The sequence below is a fragment of the Chinchilla lanigera genome, unplaced genomic scaffold, assembly GCF_000276665.1.
Source record: "Chinchilla lanigera isolate Chin_1 unplaced genomic scaffold, ChiLan1.0 scaffold00046, whole genome shotgun sequence".
NCBI lineage: Eukaryota > Metazoa > Chordata > Mammalia > Rodentia > Chinchillidae > Chinchilla > Chinchilla lanigera.
In genome coordinates, this window is record NW_004955447.1 from 10,514,761 (window position 1) to 10,537,186 (window position 22,426).

The 22,426-nt window shown below is 37.7% G+C and overlaps 1 protein-coding gene across 11 annotated transcripts in view; it reads right to left on the minus strand.

Moving 5' to 3' along the window:
- The window catches only part of Adgrl3 (adhesion G protein-coupled receptor L3), a 796,065-nt gene that overhangs the window by 602,082 nt on the left and 171,557 nt on the right, over positions 1–22,426 (minus strand). For all 11 annotated transcript variants that reach the window (XM_005392863.2, XM_013518568.1, XM_013518570.1 and 8 more), the window contains exon 2: positions 13,793–13,858. The gene's annotated coding sequence lies outside the window, so the exon portion shown is untranslated. The remainder of the gene's footprint in view (positions 1–13,792; positions 13,859–22,426) is intronic.

The following is a 22,426-nucleotide window of genomic DNA, read 5'->3' on the forward strand; positions in this document are numbered from 1 at the left end:
GACAGGGTTTCACTATGTAATACAGCCTGGCTTTGAACTCACTATGCAGCCCAGGCTGGCCTTGAACTTGCCAAGATCCTCCTGCCTCAGCCTCTCAAGTGCTGGGATTACAGATGTGCACCCCCACACCTGGCTGCTTTTCATTTTAGACTGCCAGTAAACGGCTTGTTCTAACACTGAACAGCTTCCCACTCTTAATTCTTCGGCATGGCAGGGAGAACACTGACAAACTGAGCCCTGCAGTTTCCATGAGACATTGTTCAGTGCCCTGGTTCCTGAGGTAAAGGGAAATGTATCAACATCAACAGCGCTGTGTTATTTCAATACTTGCTGTCTAGCCTGCTGGGTGCGATAAAGACCTCAGAAATAATATGAAGAATAGCTCCCACCAGGAATGGCCACAAAGCGTTTGTTTACAAAGTCCAGATTTACTTACCTGTCCAAAATACAGGATGGCGTGGCTCTCCAGTGAGCACTTTTTTATTCACCCATTATATTTTCTACAACTATACACCCACTCAATCTTGGGAGTGAACTACAGAGGAAAATCTTTCATTTAAATTTTAGTATTTTTCTTTTAAGTCATAATTCTTACTAATAAGAAAATCAACCTGTCCCTGGGAAGCCTGAAAAGACCAACAAATATTCTCAATTTGGGAGGAAGGGAGATTAGTAACTCCAGTGGTTCTTTACATTTCCCTTGGGAAAATGCAAAGGGGGATTTATTTGTAACACTCAGAAAATGCAAGAAACAAAAGAGGATTAGCTGAATCAGAATCTGTGGAAGGCTGGTGTTCACAGTTGTACAAAATAGGGGGAAAGTGGGCAGGGAAACAGGTAACAGAAAACAGCTAGAAACTGAGCTAGCCAAAGGCTTTTAATTCACAACTCTGGAGCAGCGTGTGGGCACTGAATTGCTCTGAAAATTTCAGCAGGATCATAGAAGATCACGTAATTTCATATTTTCCCTGACCACTGCCCATTTGAACATTTTCCTCCTAAATACCTACTTGATTATGAGTTTTTAATGCTGGCCGAGATGTGGAAATAGAGGAAACATCAACATTTGTTCTATTTATCCTGTTATTTCACTTCAAAGGCACTGCTGCCTAGTATGACTGTGAATTTCATTTAAAATTCAGAAAGATGCACAGTAACACATGCAAAGTTTTAACAACATAAGAAGGCTGTTTTTATATGCAAGAAAAAAAGAGTTCCTCATGTAGAAGTGCAAATTTTATAAAGACTTGTAATAATTATAAATAATATAGAATTTGACATTTTCTGTAAAGGTGTACTTCTAGAAACTATGTTAGTATTATACGGTATTATTTTATAATATTATTGTATTAGAAAATTAATGATAAAATGTAAAACTTTCCATTAAATGTCTTATTCCTCTCAATGAGAAAACCGTAGTATCTTCCTTAATTTGGGAAGTATCGTCCTAATAATAAATCTATTAGTATTATTCTTTCTATTCTAGCATTAATTTATTCCCTCCCATCTCCATGTTTTCCAAATTGCCTTATACTAAATTTGCTTCCTGTCATTCTATTGAACTTCAGTCCTGTTAAAGGATTTGAAGGTGTCTATCACTTTACGATCTATTTCAAGGATGTTAAACTTGGCTTTTTTAGATGAAAACTTTTATTTGTTATAGTATTTTGTATGAAATGAATAACACACTGGAACCTTCATTTTATGAAATTTATTGTGTAAGATTAACAATATCATAGTGTGTTTTATAAGCAGCTAGAAAGTATTCCAGCAGAGAGAGAGTGCAGCTGAAATAACACATTGCAGAATAAAGCAACTATATAAGCTTTGCCCAGGGATAACTTTTCAGAAAGTCCGTACAGAACAACAATGTTACAATACATTTTCTCCGTTCTTCTCCTATAAGTAATTCTTTATAAAGGTGATATCATAGGAAATTATAGTTTCAATATTGACTGCTATTGGCATAACCCTACAAAGCATTCATTTACCTCAGATGTTACTCTGTATCCTGAATAAAAATCAAACCATAATTTTCAATTACTTATCACTGAATTATCCTGAAACTGACAATCCAACAGTACTGATAATCCAGTGTACTTACTCACTGATGAGGTTAAATTGAAATAAAAAGTAATCTATTAAAACTTGCATTTGTGGAATATCTAATAATATATATTTCTTCATCTGTGGCTAAGAACACTTGGATACCATCTAACAAAAAGTATTTGCTTACAAAAAGTAGCTACTTCATTCAGTTTCACAGTGGTAAGTTTACATGATTAAACATGCATTCCCACCAAGTTTTATGACAATGTAGCCATTCACATTTTTTGGCAACAAAGCCAACAAACAATTGCTTGATCCCATTACACTTGTAAGAAGCAATTTGCGGAGATACACCCCAGGAATTAAACAATGTAGATAAACATTTTAGCTAATTGCATTATTGTTCTCAGAACTAAAGGCAGCAGTAGGCCAAATCAAGAAATCAAATTTCTCTATTTTTTAAAGCAATTAAATTCTCTCCTACGATCACGTTAGGAATCAAGACAAAATGCATATGGTGTGTCTCCTGGAGAGATACAAAAAATAGGAAGACATTTACTTAAGTACAATTTATATGTTTGAAAGATGAAAAAGTTTGGTTTTCCAGAACGAGGTAAGTTCTACTGGCGCACAGAGCGAAGGTTTGTGTGAAAACGTAGTCGAGGAAGCTCACCCCTTCAGCTTTCATCAGTGTTCAGAACACTCGCACTTGTGACCAATTTACAGAACACCGCAGCTTCCCATCTGGTCATGTACGATAGGACGTTTTTATCTGATCACTTTATTCCTCCTTTCATGTACTTCTAACAATCCCCAGACATCTTCATCTCACAACCAACAATATCACAATAACACATGGACAAACTGGTCTTCTTAATCTTTCCTTAAATTTCACTGAGTTTCTTTTCTCAATACTCTGTCATTCAGGAAAATGATATTCCCTCCATGACAATTATGCATTACTCTTTACTAAGTAGAGAATGTTGGTACTATGAACACTTTCATAAAATGTCTCTTCTCTGTTCTCCAGTGGGAAGATACTTTAAATATGCTAACCATTTCTGAGACCTCTCGTGGAGAATTATTACTTTGTCTTCAGGTTTCTATTAAGGGAACCTGGCATATTATCACACAACTAGCTGAACATGTATCTACAGCCGGTGAGACCTCTGGTTTTCTCCAAGCCGAGAAAATATTTTTACGACAGAACACAATGTAGATTTTATTCACACCAAATAACAATAGAATGTTTACTAAATAATTTCCATAAATTAAAATTTATGTTTAATCTTCATTAATTTTCAAGATTTGTAATATTCCTTAGTATTTAAATATATTACTTAATAAAGTAGCAATTATTCCATTTTAAGCAAGTATACCCAAAACTTAACATGTTTAAATAGCCTGTTTTTCTTGTATGCAAATTTGAAAGTATTCTTAAAAGAGTTCATTCACTGTGATTAAAGGAAAACTTGATTTGTTATGGAGTCTATATTTTATAATTAAAGAGAACCACTTCCTAAATAAATTATTGACATTTAGAATTCTGAAAAATGTTAAAACTATAATTCTTAATAAAACCCCATAATAATAAGCACATGGATATAAGTCTATATTCCTCCCCTGTATTTAGTTCAGCTAAAATTACATACAGGACTTTTTTAATGGACATTTTGAAAAACATTAGAGAAACTAATAATTCTATAATAAAGTATTTGGGACTACTTAGTAGACTCCTTTCAAGCAACAAAACTGTTTCAAAGTTGTAAGTATTAATTATAAAGTTTTAGGGGGCTAGGGATTTAGCTCAGCGGCACAGTGCCTGCCTGGCAAGCGCAAGGTGGTGAGTTCGATTCCTGGTACCAGAAAAAAACTAAAAATAAATAAATAAATGAAAAAATTAAAAAAAAATTATAAAGTTTTAAAAATATGATATCCTTGACTTCTGTCAGAATAGATAAAGTGCACAAGCCAACGTTTTCTTCACAATGACCCAACATCATCACAGAATTGCACCCTGATATTGTTTTAGAGCAAGAAGGTTCTTTATCGATAACTCAAAGTGCCCTTAATAATTAATTGGACAGATGAGAATACTACAACCCAGAGAGATTACATGATGTGTCCTGGTCCTGCAGCAAGGTAATGGTAAAATTCAGCCTAGGGTGACGACAACTTGATCTATGTTCTTTCCAACAGAAACTACATTTGTAATCTATACGTAACTCACAGATGTGTGGATACACAGAGAATTCTGCTCTGCCATATAATAAAATCTGCTCTACTGAGTAGTTTCTCTCTTACAACTTGGTCTTTCTCTGGTTGCTATTATTCCTAATATCAACTGTCAAGATTCATGTTTAGTTTTTGATATTTATATCATTTTTAAAAATTTGGTGATTTAAAATTGAGGAGTTTTGCTTGACCAAGTTTGTTAGAATACACTGCAGCATATTTTCTCAATGAGGGTCCTTCTCAAGCAAAAAGCATTTGATCTGAGCACTAGTTTGAATGAATCAGCCAAATATGGCCAGTAGCACAGAGAACAGCCAAGGCACCCTGGCTTTGCTTAAGCATGCTGGTGCTATTTACTACAGAAAATGAGATGTGCCCAGACAGAACACTGGAAAGTATCACAGTCAGGAAAAAAAATCAGAGAAGTATTTTTCACTTGGGTGATGCAATTTCCCTACCAAAACTCAGCAACAAACAAGAGAAGACCTTGCAACAGTTGGGCTAATATTTTAAAAAGATTACAAAACTTGGTATTTGAAGAAGATGATTTTTCTCCACACTGTCAATTTTATAATAAAAATGGTACCTTAAATGGAAATAAAATAGAAATAAAAACAAAAACCCAGAGAAAACAAAGAATCAATATACTGTGTACACTTACCATAAGAACCAGCAATCTCCTCCCTGGGTACTTCTCCCAGAGGGATGAAAGCTTACACATGCGTACACGCAGTCACAAACACAAAATGCTCAAATGTGATAACAACTTTGCAAGCATAAAACATTTAAACCAACTCAAATGATCTTCAGTACTTCAATGATAAATGCTCTATATAGCGGCATACTACTCAGCAGTAAAAATGAATGAATTACTGATACATTCGAGGACTCACCAGGAATGAATCTCAAAGGCATTACGACGAGTGAATGCCATCGGTCTCAAAGGGACACACACTGTGTGATTTGCTTACATGTCATTCCAAAAAATTTAACAACACAGAAGGAGAGAATAACCCTATGATTCCTAAGAGGCAGATACCCATAGAGGCCATGATTACGAATAAATAACTGGAAGGGATTTTTGGGTGATAAAACAGTTTTTGAATACTAATTATGATGACAATTAATTTTGTGCAGGTTATAAATTTCACGATTTTACAAAGAAAATAAAAATATAAAACAAAAGCACATATATAGATAGATGACAGTTGTTCATGGATGTGTGTGTGTGCACATGTGTGTGTGTGTGTGCGTGTGTGCATGTGTTTAAATTCATTAAACACAACACATGCTTTAAAATGCATGCGCTCAATAAAAAAATTAACAATCACTCCAAGAAAACAATCAGTAGCTAATAATGGACCATCTTTAGCTATGACACAAATGGCAATGTACAAATATTCAAAACTCAGATTATCTTTCACTCCGCTCAGAATGGCAGTCCTGTGTGGACAACGCTATTTTCTGAGCCCTCATGAGCCCTTTCTGAGCCTTTCAGTGCAGTAGCTTCCAGGCAGCAGTAGACAGTTTAAGACCAACATCTGCTCTAGCACAAGAATCAGAACATGAGGTGTTGGGCTACCACTAGCTCAGGATTTACACATAAAAATAGGAATTTATGCAAATAAACATCACGAAGAGTAGCAAGTATGCATGAATCTTAACATATAAAAATCTAATCCTAGCCACTTTGAAATAAACTTTAACAGAAAAAGTTAAGTGAAAAATCTGAGGGAAATATTTATGCCAGGATACTCCATAAGTAGTCATGCTTTCATTAATCTGTATCAAATCTCTACTGAAATGGGTTGTATTTTTGTTTTGGTGCATAGAAAACATTTTTGTTGACCTATGTAAATTCTGTCCCCTGCTCACTGCGCTGTGGCCCCTTCTATGATGTGACTAGGTCCAGACAATCTGTTCTATCCTTAGCTGACTGGCAGCTATCATTCCAATGTCAGACTTATCTTCATGCGGATTTCCAAGGATTACCATTTATGCATGTAAATTCTGAAGGGCACTAACTACACAGCTAACAGACTGTGACAGCCACTAGATTTCCAAGAATGCATAAGCAGGACTGACTCTGAATAATTAACATGCTTTCACTGTGCCCACGGCCAGTTCTTCCATTCTGCACTTTCTCCGTGTGGATTTGAAATTGACTAGAAAATGCAATTTCATAGCAAATGTAAACTTTACTAAGACTTTGACAATCAAAACTGTAAAGCAGTGAGACAAATTATGACTTTCGACTGTAGGTGTTATGTTAATACAGATCATTCCTATCTAGAGACTAAAATTTTCATTGAGCTCTGGATGTTATAGCCACAAAAACTTAAACATTGTTATTTCCATAAAAATTCTCTCATTACTTCCATCATTACACACACACACACACACACACACACACACACACACACACCTTTAAAGAAACATAGCAGGCTGCTTAGTGAATCGCACAGCAACCAACAGGGTTGACAGTCTCAGGGTTCCAACCTGAGGCTCATTCCTGATTTTCAACTTTTCTTCCCCCACTCAGATTTAGTCAGTTACTAAGATCTGTCAGTTTGACTTTGTAAATATCCTGAAATGTAGTGCTGGTGCTCAGATCGCACTGTTGTCGCCTTACACTGGACTTTCATTATACCTCAACTGCTTTACTACAGACACTTCCCAGACCATCCACGTGCCTCTGGTCACGTAGTCACCCACATGCCTCCAGAGTTCTCTTTGTAACATGAATTACTGCACCAAGCCAGTGCTACGATACACATTCAGAAGTTAAAAGGGTGCTTTAAAGAGATACAATTTCCAGTGTGTGAATTAAAGAGAACAGACAATCAACAAAATTATGACTATGTAGTAATACCTGTTCTGGAGCAAAGTAAAGCAGAAGATGGGGGCAAAAGGAGCCAAGGGCAGTTTCGATTACAAATAAACCATGGTTTGACTGCGCGGGAAGCCCACCCAAAGAAGAGGTATCTGAAACCTGGGAAACCTGTCATGTGAATAACTGAAGAGACAGTGATCAGAAGAGGGATCAAGAAGGCTGGGGATTTAGCTCAGCGGCAAAGCGCCTGCCTGGCAAGCGCAAGATCGTGAGTTCGGTTCCCGGTACCGGAAACAAACCAAAAAAAAAAAAAAAACCAAGAAGGCTCAGATCTCAGAGAGCGGCCTCGTGGATTTCTTCAGTGGCCATGGGGCCAGGGCAGCAGGAGTGAAGCCTGAACAATACGTGGCCTTACAGTGAGAACAGGTGGTCGAAAAAAGCCCAAGGTGCGCGCTCCCCATGCAGGTGGGAGGACTGCAACAGAGATTAAGGCTGTTGGCTAGGAGGAGGCTGCAAGCGGTCACACGGAATATGCCTGGGCGCACGCAAGGTGTGAGAGAGATAACCTAAGGTTCACTGCAGGGACACATGCTGTGCATTGGAAGACAGGAGAGAGTTACCAAAATTATTCCAAGACTGGTTTTACTGAATAGGCTTTCTTATTTTACAAGCTATGGTTTGATGCTTTGGGGTTAAGTACATCTAAAGAGGTTATTTGATATGGAAAATATATCTTTTCTCCAGCACATCTTTTCTTTTGAAGTTCAAAAACAGTACTTGATTTTACATTTACATAGCAACGACAACGTGCATAGCTCTATTCTAAATGCTCCGTGTTGGAAAATTTTATTAACCTCATGTTAGGTAGGTAAAATTAATACACTGAGGGGGTAACACATGCAAGGTCATATATTGAATCTGTCTTCTATTTGTGAGCTGCTTCCTCTGTTTTCTCAGTTGTTCTTGCACCCAATTATTAAAATGGAATCTGGTAGTTCTCAGTGCTGATGGTGGAGGGAGGGCGGCACTACAAAGGGGCATGAGGTAATACTAAAATCTAGGAGCAAGGAATACATTCCACATATTTATTTTGGTGGCGCTTACAAAAATTTTTATGCTAATAAAAGCAGAACTATAAACTAAAAATAGTGAGTTGGCTGTACGTAAAATACATATCAGTAAGTATGATTTTAAAAATACAATCTAGCAAATGTCATGTATTGACACATATGGAATAAATAGTTTGGCCAAATAAAGAGTAATTTTCTCATACTATGTAAATCGCTATAATACTTGTTTCACTTTTATTACAACAAAGCCTTTTACATCATCTTTCAGAAATAGATTCTATGTAATACATGGTAATTTGTTGCTATAGGCTTTTTCAGATAGAAATCGAGCCACTTTTACCACAGGAGGAAGTGCTAGGATTCCTTCAATGGCTTTCTTCTGCCTATGCAGGAAATCTCAAATAACACATTTATAGACTTATCATAAACTTTACTGAAAATTTTTGGACTTGCTAGATTAAGCATGTTTTTAAATACTGTTCAATAAACCAGAAAGACTTTAAATTTTTGTTTTATATTTGAATAAGGGTCCTGCTATGCATGTTGCTATGTATTATTAACATGCAAGTTAAGAAAATATACTCTTAGGACAAGTTTAGTCATTTCTGAGACAGGAGATAAATCCATAGCTCAGTGTTCTTGATGACTTTTAATGTCTCCTTAGCCTTTCAATACATCTGAATAGTTATCAGTGTTTATATAATAAAACTGAAATTGCCCTCATAATGAGTAGGGAAAAAGTTATCTGCCAATTTTTTATCACTGAGTTGAGTGGTATTAAAATCATCTTCATCCTGCCATTTTTCACACAGGACTACATAAAAGAAACTGTCTCCATGTGAGGACAAGTTCAGATGTGACAGTAATCAAACGAACACACTTAAGCAACAAGGCAATTGGGACAGCAGTCAATTTAAGTGGCTTTGAACCTGACTGGGGCATCGGTGGGCGAGGTTCTGGGTGTGTGTGGGTGGGGCTTGGAGGCAAAGCCTGGGATGGTCGTCTCTTCCAGCAGGCCTTCCTCTGGCATTCTCCCCTGCTCTGTTCTCCAACTGGGATGCCCTGAGCATCTGCGTTCTGCTATGCCCTTCTCATGGGATCTTTCTGCCTTGGAGCCAACTGACCATAGACAGAATCTCCTTAGAAAACCTGAGTCAACTTAGATCTTTCCTCCTGTAAATTGTGGTGGCTGGGTATTCTGTCAGCACTGGGGAAGAAGGCTAATAGGGAAACTGGTCACAGAAACAGCTACGAATGTACAGTACCCGACTCTGTGGTTTAGAATCTTTTGTGGAACCAGTTTGTGGAGGGAGGTTGGAAAGGCTTGGAGATGTGGGCTAGAGAATGCTGTAAGCACAGCTCAGTGGAAGATTCTGCTTTGAGCTCAGAAGACCAGAATGCTGATAGGAATGCAAAAGGAAAGGCCAGTTGCAGGAGGCTTCCATTCAGGTTGTGGCAGGGGCCCTGCTGGCAGCTTTTCACCAGATTTATAGTGAGAATTGGGAGCAGATGTCTGAGCAGAAAATTTTGAGAATTTTAAGTTGTGGCTGAGAAGGAACCATGGGTAAAGTGGGGGCCAAAGAGATGTGCTTCCTAACAAGATTAGTGGCATTACAAAGAAAGCAGGTATTTTGTACAGGGAGACAAAAAAAGATGCCTTGCAGACATCTCAGAAATCAGCAAAACCTTACCCATCCCAGGCTCAAGGTTTCACAAGAGAGCCTCTGGGCTCCCTATTTCATAAGGCCTTGCAGGGAATTAATTCCTTAGGATTCATTTCACTGTGCTCAGACATCCAGGCACACAAAAGCCTCTGCAACCACAGTCCAAGCAATCCTGGCTACCGCTGACAGCAGACTCGGTGCCATCCGTGTGATGCTCATGTTAACTACCATCCAGAACTCAAGAGTTGTGGAGTCAGGGAGGTCAAAGGAAGGCCTCCAAGGCCAGGAGAAGACTCCTGAAAGGGCAGTGTTTGGGCTGTGAAAAGCAGCCAAAGTGCAGTGGAAGCCCAGGCAATCAGAGATGCCAGGAGTGTGGAATGACTGCTGAGAAAAGCTGTAGGCCGTGAGGAGGGCCAGGAGAGACCTTGTGGATTCCAATAGGCAAGGGCCTGTATGGGGGGCAACTGAAGCCCTCAGAACTCAGTGTACCCCCCCAGGTGCTCCAGACGCCAGGCACAAAGCTACAAGATAGATGCTTGCCTGCTGGGTTTCAGTGTTACTTTGGTCTAATTCTTCTCTATCTTCTATGCCACTCTTTTGGAATGGGAATTTTTACACTATGCTGCTGTAGCTTAGGAATTTGTAATTTCTTTTTCTTTCTTTTTTTTTTTTTTAACAGAGATTCACAGCTAAGAGTTTGCTTTGAGTCCTACAATAAAACTAGACTTGTACTTTTGGAAAACACTGTAAATATTGTGCCTTTGGGGAAGAGACTGTTCCATTTCCAGTTGTACACACAATACTTATTTTAGGTAGAATTCTGACCTTGTTGTTGCCTTTTATTTGGTGATAAGGATGGTTTAAGGAGAAGTTTTGGATGTCAAGTTGGCAAGGGCCACCGTGCAGTATGGCTCTTAGGCTGGAGTGTCTTCCTGATCGGCTTTGGTACACACCATGGAGGTTGGTGGGACACACTTCAGTGAGTGTCTGGATATTTCAGGGACGTGTGGCCTTGGGAACTATATCTGTTCCTTTGCCCCTGTTCCCCTGCATTGCATCTCATATGTCATAAACTAAGCATCTCTGGTCCACCGTGCCCTTCTGCCATGGTATTTCTGTCTTGAAAGCTGCTGACCATGGGCTGAATGCCAATAAAACATAAGACAATCAAAGATCTCCTTTTACAGGTTGTGGACATCAGGTATTGTGCCCAGCAGTGGAAAGGTGACTAATATAAGCAAACACCACAACACCAGTACACTAAAACACTGTAGGAAACAACTATCCCACAAACAACTGCACCGAAATGAGATCCCACCTGACAGTCACTAGAGTGGCTCTAGTCACAAGGACACACTGTAACAAATTTTGGCAATTACGTGAATAAGTTGGAACACTCCTATATCTGTGGCTGGAATGTTAGATGGTCTAAAAACTTCCGAAAACATTTTAGAAGATCCTCAAAAAACTAAACACAAAGCTATCATATGACCCAGCAATTCTATCTTCATGTATATTACTAATAAAAATGAATACAAAAAATTAAAAAGTAAAAAATTAATACATACAACAGTACAAATACTTCTACACAAATGTACCGTGTTTAATTATACATAACAGGTTAAAACACAAAAAAACTCCCAATGTCCATCAACTGTAGGATGAATAAGAAAACCTGGTATATGCATATAATGAAATATTATTCATGCATTAAAAATTAATCATATTAAATGAGTCTAAAGCTCAAAAACATTATGGTAAGTGAAAAAGCATACATGAATGCTACATATCATTTAATTCACTTTATCATGGTAAGTTTATTACATATATATACAAGGTATATCCCAGTGGATAACCCAGAAAACAAATCACCAATCATTCAACATGGTAAAAATCACTACTGTTCTTCTAGATATGTTGTTTTTGAAGTCTGCCACAGTCATTAAAGGGAATGTCATTAAGCCTGAATTGTTTCTTAAATTTCTTAAGGAAAACACATATGAAGAAAGTTTCTGAAATTTTATTCCACATCCCCAGAATGATCTTGAGTATCTAGATGCCATCTGGGCTACAAACTTAGAACCTCTTTTGTCAAAAACGATATTTCATAGGAGTTCCAAGGGGCTGGGGATTTAGCTCAGCGGCACAGCGCCTGCCTGGCAAGCACAAGGTCTTGAGTTCGATTCCTGGTACCAGAACCCCCCACCCAAAAAAAAAAATCATAGGAGTTCCAGACCTGCTTTACCAACCCATTTCCTGGGACTGTCTCATCACCTATGTGATCCTTTTGCTCCGTCAGAAACACCCACCCTTCAATAACTATGTCTCGCTCTTTCACTGACTAATCTGTGGGCTGGCAATATTGGACTCCTCTTCACCATCTCCTCACGGTCTCGGTGACTTTCACAGCCTCTGGGAGGGCTGCAGGAGCCTCCAACAGAAGTGAATGGCCATTTGTCACTGTCTGTCCTAAAATGCACATAGTATGTGATGCGAGCTTCACTTCCCCACCAGCTTTCAAACTCCACAGTCAGTGGAGTAAGTGCATTTAAGGCTTATTTGGATTAAAATGAACAATGATGAAAAGGGACTCTATTCATTAATTTAATTAGTTAATTTCACTAACATCTGGTATCAAAAAATACATTTCATATTCAATGCAATGAGCCACTAAGCCAACAAATGAAAGATGCAATGTTATCTGCTCTGAGAGTGGAAAGATACTGTTTGCACATGAAAATGTTACAGATACGAAAACGATGCCAACAAAATTAAGGCAAAATATTTAAAAGCAAGAATATCAGCTGAAAAACTTGCTGCCTACAAAACCAAGTGCCATATTTCTTGTCCTAAATCACTTACCACCTTTAGTAAATGAAAAAGAACAGAATTTTTGAAAATAGATTGAAGTAGTTTAGAATACATACCATTATGTAAGTATATTATTATTATTATTTCAGGCAGGGTCTTGCTGTGTAGTTGAGGTGGCCTTGAACTTGCTTATACAGCCTCAAACTCTCAGCATTCCTCCTGCCTCAGCCTCCCCAGTGCTGAGATTACAGGTATGCACCACCCCACCCAGCATAAGTATATTATTATATCAATGGTTCAAAATTGAGTGAACATAAATCATGTTAGTGTGAACAACATGAAAAAGGTAATATTTCTAATTCTAAGCTGTATATTTATAATTTCCATGCTAAACACTGCAGAGTCATTTTACAGGAATTAATTTCAGTAACTCCAAGAAGAGAGGAAGCTGCACTTTTGCTGCTCACTAACATAAAGGCCTGTTTGCCAGTGATAATTTGCAGGGGAAGAGGTAAATATGCACACTGACCCAAGATTGACTCTGAAACTTTTCATATATATCCTAAAATATAGCTGTGATATATAGAAATATCACTTTGAACATAATTTACTTTAGATAAATAATTTGCTAAATATAAAATGAGTGCATTTCAGTTCCTGATATTCATATTCATGTTTATAGGTATGAGCTGAGAACAAATGAAATAAATTTAACGAAAATGACAATAATCCACTGTGCAGATGTTTGTGCTATAATAGCAAAAAGAGCTCAGTGCAATTATTTAATATAAGTCAAAAACGTTAACACAATATGTGTAAGTTCCCAAAAAGTAGAGAGCTAACTAAAACAGTTTATTTTTTTGACCATTTATTTTTGATAGGGCTGGAGCATATTTTTTTACTTCAGCAAATATGGTCAAATACATTACTACAATTTGTTCAGAAAATATGTCAAAGTATTTTCTAAAGATGTATAATGATAAATATCAATTGAGTTGCCAAAAAATATAAAAGTCCACTTAAAATATACCATATTTTAAATATGATAAAAATTCATAAAGGTCTATAACTTAAATGTATATTAAATATATTCTAAAATTATTAACAAATACAAATTACAGTGTTATTACCTTAATTTGTTCTTTAATTGCTAAATATCCATGTTTTTTCCCTCTGATTTATCGAATTATGCATGTCTGTAAAAAAAGAAAACAAGAAAAGATTCAATTAGACAAGGACAAAGTGTTTATTTTACTCTACAGTTATTGTTGAACTACTGTAATGTTTCTCATTTCTTAACTTTTAACTTTCTCATTTCTTAACTTTTTCTCACAGTGCTTGAGCTATTGCTGCCGACCATGGTAAAAACAGGAAAGTGAGGAAATACAGGACCCATACCCTTGCATCAAATTCACTGGGCTTGTGACAATTTTCTTAGGTATAGCACTTAAATATTTTCCTAATTAAAAGAACACAAAGCTTTGGAATAAATTCTGAGTTTTCCAAGACATATTCTGGTTTCTTTAACAGGCTTCTTACTAGCTAGATACTGGGATGTGTGAAATAATAATCTCCCTCACTTCCTCTTTCCCTTCCTCTGTGCCCCGTCCCCATGGGTGGCTCTGGGTACTGAACCCAGCGCACACACTAAGTACTGCTTTCCCTAAGGCTGTGGGAAAGACATTGAGAAAGCCCTCAGTGCAGCATGTGATACAACCAAACACACACAGATATCGGTTCTTGCCGTGCATTCATGTATACATACATGGAGACAGTGACTAAAACATCTACACAAATTCAAATTTTAAAAAACAGGAATACAAAAAATTAATTAAATCATTAATGTACATGATTTTTCTTCACTTTAATATACCATATTTTTCTATTTTTCATCATCAAAGTAGTAAGCAAAATGACAGGCATTTTATAAAGAAAAGTATTTTCCTTCAATTTGTTTTCTTCCAGGTATAAATGTTTTCTAACCATTCTGCAGCTAGTCACATCAGTTTCTGAGCCTTTTAGTAAGTCTATTTATGAGCTTTACACAGGCATCAGTTCAACTAATTATTGTAGTATTTAGCATGCATTATGCTCTTTCTGTATTAGTATTTGGCTCTTAGGAGAATGTTAAGTAACTGTACGCATGCCAAAACAGTGACAAAATTCATTAGCTATCCTAGCATCTTGTCCCAAAAAGGATAAGGAAAAAGCTATGGAGCAGAAAGTCAATAGCATAAAATGAAAATTGAGTTCTCCTTTATGAAATCACTGTTGATTAAAATCAGATACATTGTAATATGAAACAAAGTAGCAGAAACTTCACAATAAAAATATTATACCTTGAAGGAGGATTTGAAAATGTTATATGATAGTGCTTGCTATGGTTTTTCTAGTAAGCACTCACCCATGTCTGGCCCGTTACTAAGGTCTGCATCACAAGAGCAATCTAAATCCTTATTTAAATGGCACCCTTGACTACTCGAATGGCACGCCAGCAACTTCACAGGCAACAGGCTGAATTTCACTGAACAAGCATTCTTTCAATAAATCACACCTGTCCTTTCAATATTATAGACTGTTTACATAGGTTAACTGTTCCCATTTTTTTTGAACAACGTGCAAATCCGATTTGGAAAATGTTTTACATATCTGAACAATCATGGCATTCCCCAAATTATCATCACCCTGAAGGTCTTTCTTTCTCATCCAGGAAATACAGTTTAAAGCTAAGCACTTAAGAGTTCTGTCCGATACCCACCAGCCCACTTCACTAGAGACTGCAGCAGTCATGTTTACCTCCTGTTCTCTACCTCTTCGAGCACTGTATCTTCCTATTGTGCTGACCTCTACAGTGTAATAAGATGTGCTTGAGAACAGAGACTGTTACTCCTCCAGTTTGTATCACTTCTCCTTAAAGAACCAAACACCTGCTGTGTATTGTAGTGAATGCCTGTTATTCCAGCACTCTGGGAGGCTGAGACAGGAGGATCCCAAGTTGAAGTCCAGCCTGGGCAACTTAGCAAGACCTTGTCTCAAAATAAAAATGGCTTGGGATATAGCTCAGTGCAAAAGCCTTGAGTTCAATCCTCAGTACCATACAAGCAAACAAAACAGCAGAGCAAAACAACCATGTAAGAGGGCCTCAAAAATGGAGACTGGGTAAACAAAATACTGACATTCTCATGAATTAAAAGAAAGTCTATTTATTAGGAATTGTGTGTGTTGGGCTCTCATAAATTGAGACTGAACAGTAGCAGTATATCACTACATGGGCCTTTGAATTTGACTGACATAGCTACAGTTCTCGGTCATGCTTTCCTTTCTTTGTAAGGACGCAGAGTCCTCAATTTACAGTTTGGTTGTGCGATGTCTTAGGGCTTCACTAAATGACAGCCACGCTGGGCACTGCGGAGTGCGCAGACAGCTCAGATTACAAACAAACTCGCTGGCTGCCACTCAGCCTCCTGGGCGGAAGGACAGCTGGGATGTAATGCACAGGACAGAAGAAAAACAGTGAGGAAAATTAAACAAATACCGGGGCAGACAAGAGATGCGCCCTGTCCGATGATGCTGTGCTGTAAGGTAATAGTACTCAATTCTCCCTCATTATTTTAACTGATCTCAAAGTATTTCTATAAGTCACTACTCTAAACATTAGTGTGTGACTACTTAGAAGGAAAGTACTCAAGAGGAACATAAAAGTTTGATGTTCTGTACGGAAATGCATTGAAGTATCTCCTCACACAGTATCTCCACTCCTCTATATAATTACAGAGGGTTCCAAAGTGACAGAGAAGGAATGCACTGAATTACTGCTGTTCCTGAGAGGCCTTGTGAGTCAGATGGAAATACTTTGAGTTTAGCACTAAGACTGCTTGAATGAAAAATTAAAAGTTAAATTGAAGTTAAACTGAATCTTGTTTTATTTTCCATTTTGGTATCCTTTATATTTGATTGCTTTATAAATCTTCTTTCCAATTGCCCTCTTCAGTTCTCACTCTATGAAGCAATCAAACATAAAGGATAACCAAAATGGAAAATAAGATTCAGTTCACAAATAAAAATTTATAAATAGGAATACCTGATAAATAGCAATGTTCAAGTTAAATTTCCAAATACTAACAGAGGACACAAACACATTGTGTCTGTATACATACACACACATGTATTTTATGTAACTGTACACTTTGTGATATTAATAACATAATAACATAAATGTATATTTATTGATAAAAAGCCTTACTGAGTGGCACATACTGTTTTAAACACTCTGTACTCTCATTTAACTTTAGAAGCCTTCTGAAGTTTGCATGGCTATCCATCATTTTTAGACAATAAAGTTCTAAGACACTACGTGTTCAAGCTAGAATTTGACTATGAAATATCCAGATACAGAATTTACACATTAAACCCTCTCCTATAGCATTACGTGGATTTCTATTTCTCATATTTGCTGAGAGGACATTTATAATCCAAGAGAAAATACCTTTCTTTAAATCGGTTGTTCAGAAAATAATCATCTCAACATTTTATCATCTAGATTATTGTTAAAAGATACCTTCACAAATTTAAACGAGATTCCAGGGAGACCCAATGAAAATTAGTTTGGAATTAAAATAAAAAGATAATTTTATTTTCTTAGTGAAAGTGGCACTACTTCCAAAATTATGTGATCTCACCTTCTGAATGATGTAGCACAGTTTCATGAAGGAATGAAAAAATAACACGAACAAACATTTTTGTAAAGATGGTGCCACTGTCAATGAAATGATTTGCAATCTAAGATTGTGGAGCTTGAACCGGCGGCCAGGCACATATTAAGCACACTTTCTATCATTGAGCTATATCTCCACACCTGATAATTTTTAAGAGGTCACTCACAACTGAAATCTAAAAAAACAAACAAACAAACCACAATATAAGAGAAACATTTATAGTGTACTACTTTTCATGTGTATGAGACAAAAAGTTAGTCTTCAATCATTTTTAACCTTAGGTAATACAGTATTATTACATTTTATACAGCCTTCATATATACCATTTCAAAATTAAGTAAGACAATGAGACACTGATCTGAGGGCAGACACACTGACCACAGGTATGGCACTCCCTGTCCCTGCCTGCACCTCGGGGGTCAAATGTTACATCACAGACCTCATGGTGTTGAAATCTTCTTTACAACTGCCCTCTTCAGTTCTCACCCTACCTGTGTGTGGGTTACCTTCCAGTACTTTCTCTTTCATTCTTTGTCGACACCTTTCAGCACCTGCCACTGAATTATTCTCTCTAGTATTCAGATTTATTTTCTCCATCTCTGTAACCAGTACCATAATTCTAACCCTGTGTAAAGCAGGCAGAGAAACACCCTGCCCTGTTTCATGGATAAGAAAGCTGTAATAGATAAAACTCACCACAGTTACCAAATTTTAGTATCACGGTGAGTCCGAGATGATTTGTCCTTAATTCACTCACCTGTCACCACGGACCACAATACCTCTACCACTTCCCAAGTATACCTTGCAGAACACTCCCCAAATTCATTTTTCTCAGAGTCATTTTTGCTTACTAATTTACAAATGGACTGTAGTGCTTTCCACAGAGACATGTTTTGAAGATCTTCTAAAGATCATTACGTTTGTTAATTCTCTAAGAACCTATCAGACATCACTCTACCAAATAAGATGCTGACATCAGCCAACCTGAGCTCGAACTCGCTCCTCAGGGACACTGTCCTGGGCTGAGTGGCGAGTCAATGCCAACCCCTGTACCCAGGGCACCTGCACCCTCTGCACACACACAAAGCTCTAAGCTACGTTGAAGTCACATCTTCTCAAGACTCCTCTTGAGGTACAAGCTCCTCTTGAGGTTCTTGGTGCACTTTCGGTATCAATGCCCTCATGCCTTCCTCTCGTGTGGGCTTACGTGGCCTCAGAGACCAGTGTCCACATACCAAGGATAATATTTGGAGGCTGACTCATGAGAATGGATAAGTGAGTAACCTGGCAAATATTCTCCAGTACCCAAGATCAAAATGGACAAAAATAACTGTTTCAGGACAATTGAAATCAAGTACTCGTACGACAAAGTACACACTATTCAAGAAAAACTACGGAACTCTGGTAAGAACAATGGAGGTTCCACCCCGTTTTGCTCGAAAACTCTCCCGTCTTTCTCTTACTCACATTTGGACTTAACATCAGGTTATAAAAAGTATCTTGGAACATTTAAAATGACCAAAATCATACAAAATGTGTCATATAACAAAGAAAGAATTAAATAGAGATCAAAAGAATTTGGAACTTAATAAATAATTGGAAAGCTCTCAATATTTGAAAATACAAAAGAGCAATTAGGAAATATTTTGAAAGAAACAAAAGTACAACATGTCAAAATTTATGGGATGCAGCTAAAGCAATGTTTTCAGGCCAATATATAGCTTTAAATACCTGAATTTAAAAGGAAGAAAGAACACCAACCAGTAATCATAGCTTCTAGGTTAAGCAATGAGAAGAGCAAGCTAAATCCAAAGTTAGCAGGAAGATGGATTCACTAAGGATAAAGATCGAACTTTATGAGGAGACCAATATTCAAATGATCACTAATTAAACAATTATTGTGTCAATTCCACAATTTATTTTTAAATCTCACTTGCTACAAAAAAACCTCACCTTCTGTCTTTTTTAACTGCCTTCATTACTAACCTGACAATTAGGTTAAATTATTCCTGAGATTCCTCACCAGTGGGGGTAAAAATCATTAATTTTGTCTGCGAAAGCCAAAAGAGACACATAATATGTTTTAAATGCACAGCCAGATGTGGTGGTGCACGGCTGTAATCTCAACACTCTGCAGGCTGAGGCAGGAGGATTGCTGTGACTTTAAGGCCAGCCTGGGCTACATAATAAGTTCAATGACAGCCTGAACTACATAGTGAAACTCTGGCTCAAAAAAACAAAACAACAACAACAAAGAAAGTGCACAGACAACCTAAAGCTTCTTATTAAGCTAAAAAGACTGCAGAAAAATCAAAATGGAGAAAAATCTTCAAAGCAGAATCAGTATTTTCCCAACAATTTTACTTAGGGAAGGCTGAACTTTTACATTTGTTTAAATAAACTTAAATATAAGTTACAATTAATGCCAGCAATGGAAGAGATTCATTGTAGTGACAACCAGTCTTCCTGTCTGCATACATGGGCTACTGTAGGATAGGATACCGTACCACACACCATAGTACAGTGTATAATACCACAGGATAGAACAGCAAAGAGAAGGAGAACAGAAGATAAAACTACTTCAGGTATCTACTACACACCCAGCCACTGCAGGAATGGCTGGGAATCGGGCAGGGTGAACAGTTCTTGCCCCTCAGAGGACACATTTTATTTACTAAAATAAAAAGGAAGAATTAGACAATTTACTTATGTCTCTTAAGCTTTGATCAAAAACAAAGAGACTGTTTTGGTCACCAAAGACATGACAATTCCCTGATGAATCAGAAGTCAGAATGAACAGGTGGTCCTCAAATTAAGATAAGGTTATATACAAATAAAGGCATCAGAAACTAAAAATATGGTGAGTTGTACATGCATGTAATGCATCCAACCTAATGAACGGAGTCATTCGGAACACGGTACATGATCAGTGTCGGTCCTGCTGCTCATGCAGCTTTGTGCTGCAGCTCGCTGAGCTATCCAGCATTCAGAGAGAGTATCCTAACAGGTGCCCAGCTCAGGAAGGGGAACGATTAGTAGTTTCTATGGAATGTTTAACACCTTTGTACCATTGTGCAGTCACACAATTAAAAATTAAACCACTGTACGTCAGGGACTGTCTATATAAGAACACAACTCTCACTCCATTGGTCATGTGGCTAGGGCACTGTATTTTAATGGTAATCCTTCCTGGGGTGTGAATGGGCTCCTTTCTTTCAGCCTTGAAAAAGATACTGAAGGTCAGATAATTATTCTTCCTCAAATATCCTGAGCTACCCAAAGCTTTCATAGCCACAAGCACCTCCTTCTTCCTTTTGGCCAAGAACTGACTCATACAGGCTTTAGCTTACCTGGTGTGTGAGGAGCCATGTGTCATTATCATATGGCAGAAAAGAAAACCTGATGTGAATGACTCACCGTCAGAAGGCGTTCTAGTATTCTATCGCATACAGGAAAAGGAGAAGCTTCCAAGGATAGAAGAGAAGATGATAAAATATACAGCAGACGTGACTGATGAAAGCCAGAACAAGTATCTAAGAAAAGAATTCCACATACAACGGAAACCCCATAGGAGCAAGACAGGTTCACAGCTGGCTCTCCTGCCTGCCCTGCAACACTCAGGATGAGAAGTCAGCAGCTCTCCCGTGCACCCTTCAGAGGCTGGTGAGCACCAGGAGGATTAATGCCTCAGCAGTAATTGCTCTTTCCTTCTCTGCTTTAGAAATAGTTTTTAAATTATCAACAAAATAATCCGTTAATTTACCCTATGTTTTTACCCTTCCAAATGGCCACATTATGACTGTAATTATACATGACATATTTGCCTACTAATCATGGTTTCCAAATTCTGTAATAATGGGAATAACTGAGTTTCCTTATAACAGAACATGCCTATGCACAAAAACTCTCCAGTGATCACTTTTCAGTGGAACACACTATAAACTATCAGTTTAGCATTAAATAACAATTATATAACTGTACACACCTTTGAACCTTCTATAACAAAAAGTTACAATTTTTCAAGAGCTTGTTATGCAACTAATAAAATTATAAGAATAATTTAGTATTTGAGAAGTTTTAGTGAAAAGGAAATATAGATATCAATGCATTTTTTGTTCACTAAAAGATGAATTTCAATAATAAATATTTTTCAAAATACAAGAGTCAAGTCAGAAAGGAAAAACTTGGCTCCTGAATTCCTATAAAATAGAAAGCTATAATCCATGAATTAATTGCAAACATACCCACAACCTAGTGACAATGATTGCTACTGCATCTTTGAATATATATTTTAAAGCTCATATTAGTTTTCCTAAGATGCATGTATAAGGGAAACATATTCAATCAGCTTGTTATTTATAACAGATGGTTTATTGAAAGGTCACATGTGAATTAATTCACTTTGAATGTATTGAAGATGTTCATGAGTAATCTTTGCACTAAGTCATTTTGAAATGCAGTGCACAATAATAGGCTTTCAATGTATATAAACTACCTACCATCACTCCACCTCCTTTCCTGTCACACCAGCCAAAGAGGCAAACAGAGCTTAACCTGAAACATGGGGCTGAGTGTCCGTGCTAAGTCACAGGAGAATTCCTCCTAACTTCGGGATGTAGAAAATTCTGCTCTATCCAAAACCTGAGTAAGAAATTCAAATGAGCAGAAATGCTGTGATATCAAAAGATTGTTTCTTGGAGCCCCTGCCCTCCGTGCACTCAGTGCAGACAGGAGATCCTTGCTCAGAAGGTCCGCAAACTGTTCTCAACAGGGTTCGTGTGGGCCCTCTCTGCGGGTGCCCAGCGCCCAGTGAGGTATTGGAGCAGGTGCTCCATGAGCTGCTGGCACTGTGGTTCGTGTTTAGGCTTTGCTTGCTCCCCAACCTCCTGGAGGTCATAGACACGGCCACCAATCTGAGTGCTGTCAGTGCAGCCAGCGACTGGCTCCACTGCATGTACTGAACTGCCTGGAGACACAGAATTAGGTGGTCCACACACTGTTGACCCTGCAGTTTGTGTCTGGGTTTGCCTGTACCCTGAACTGCCTAGG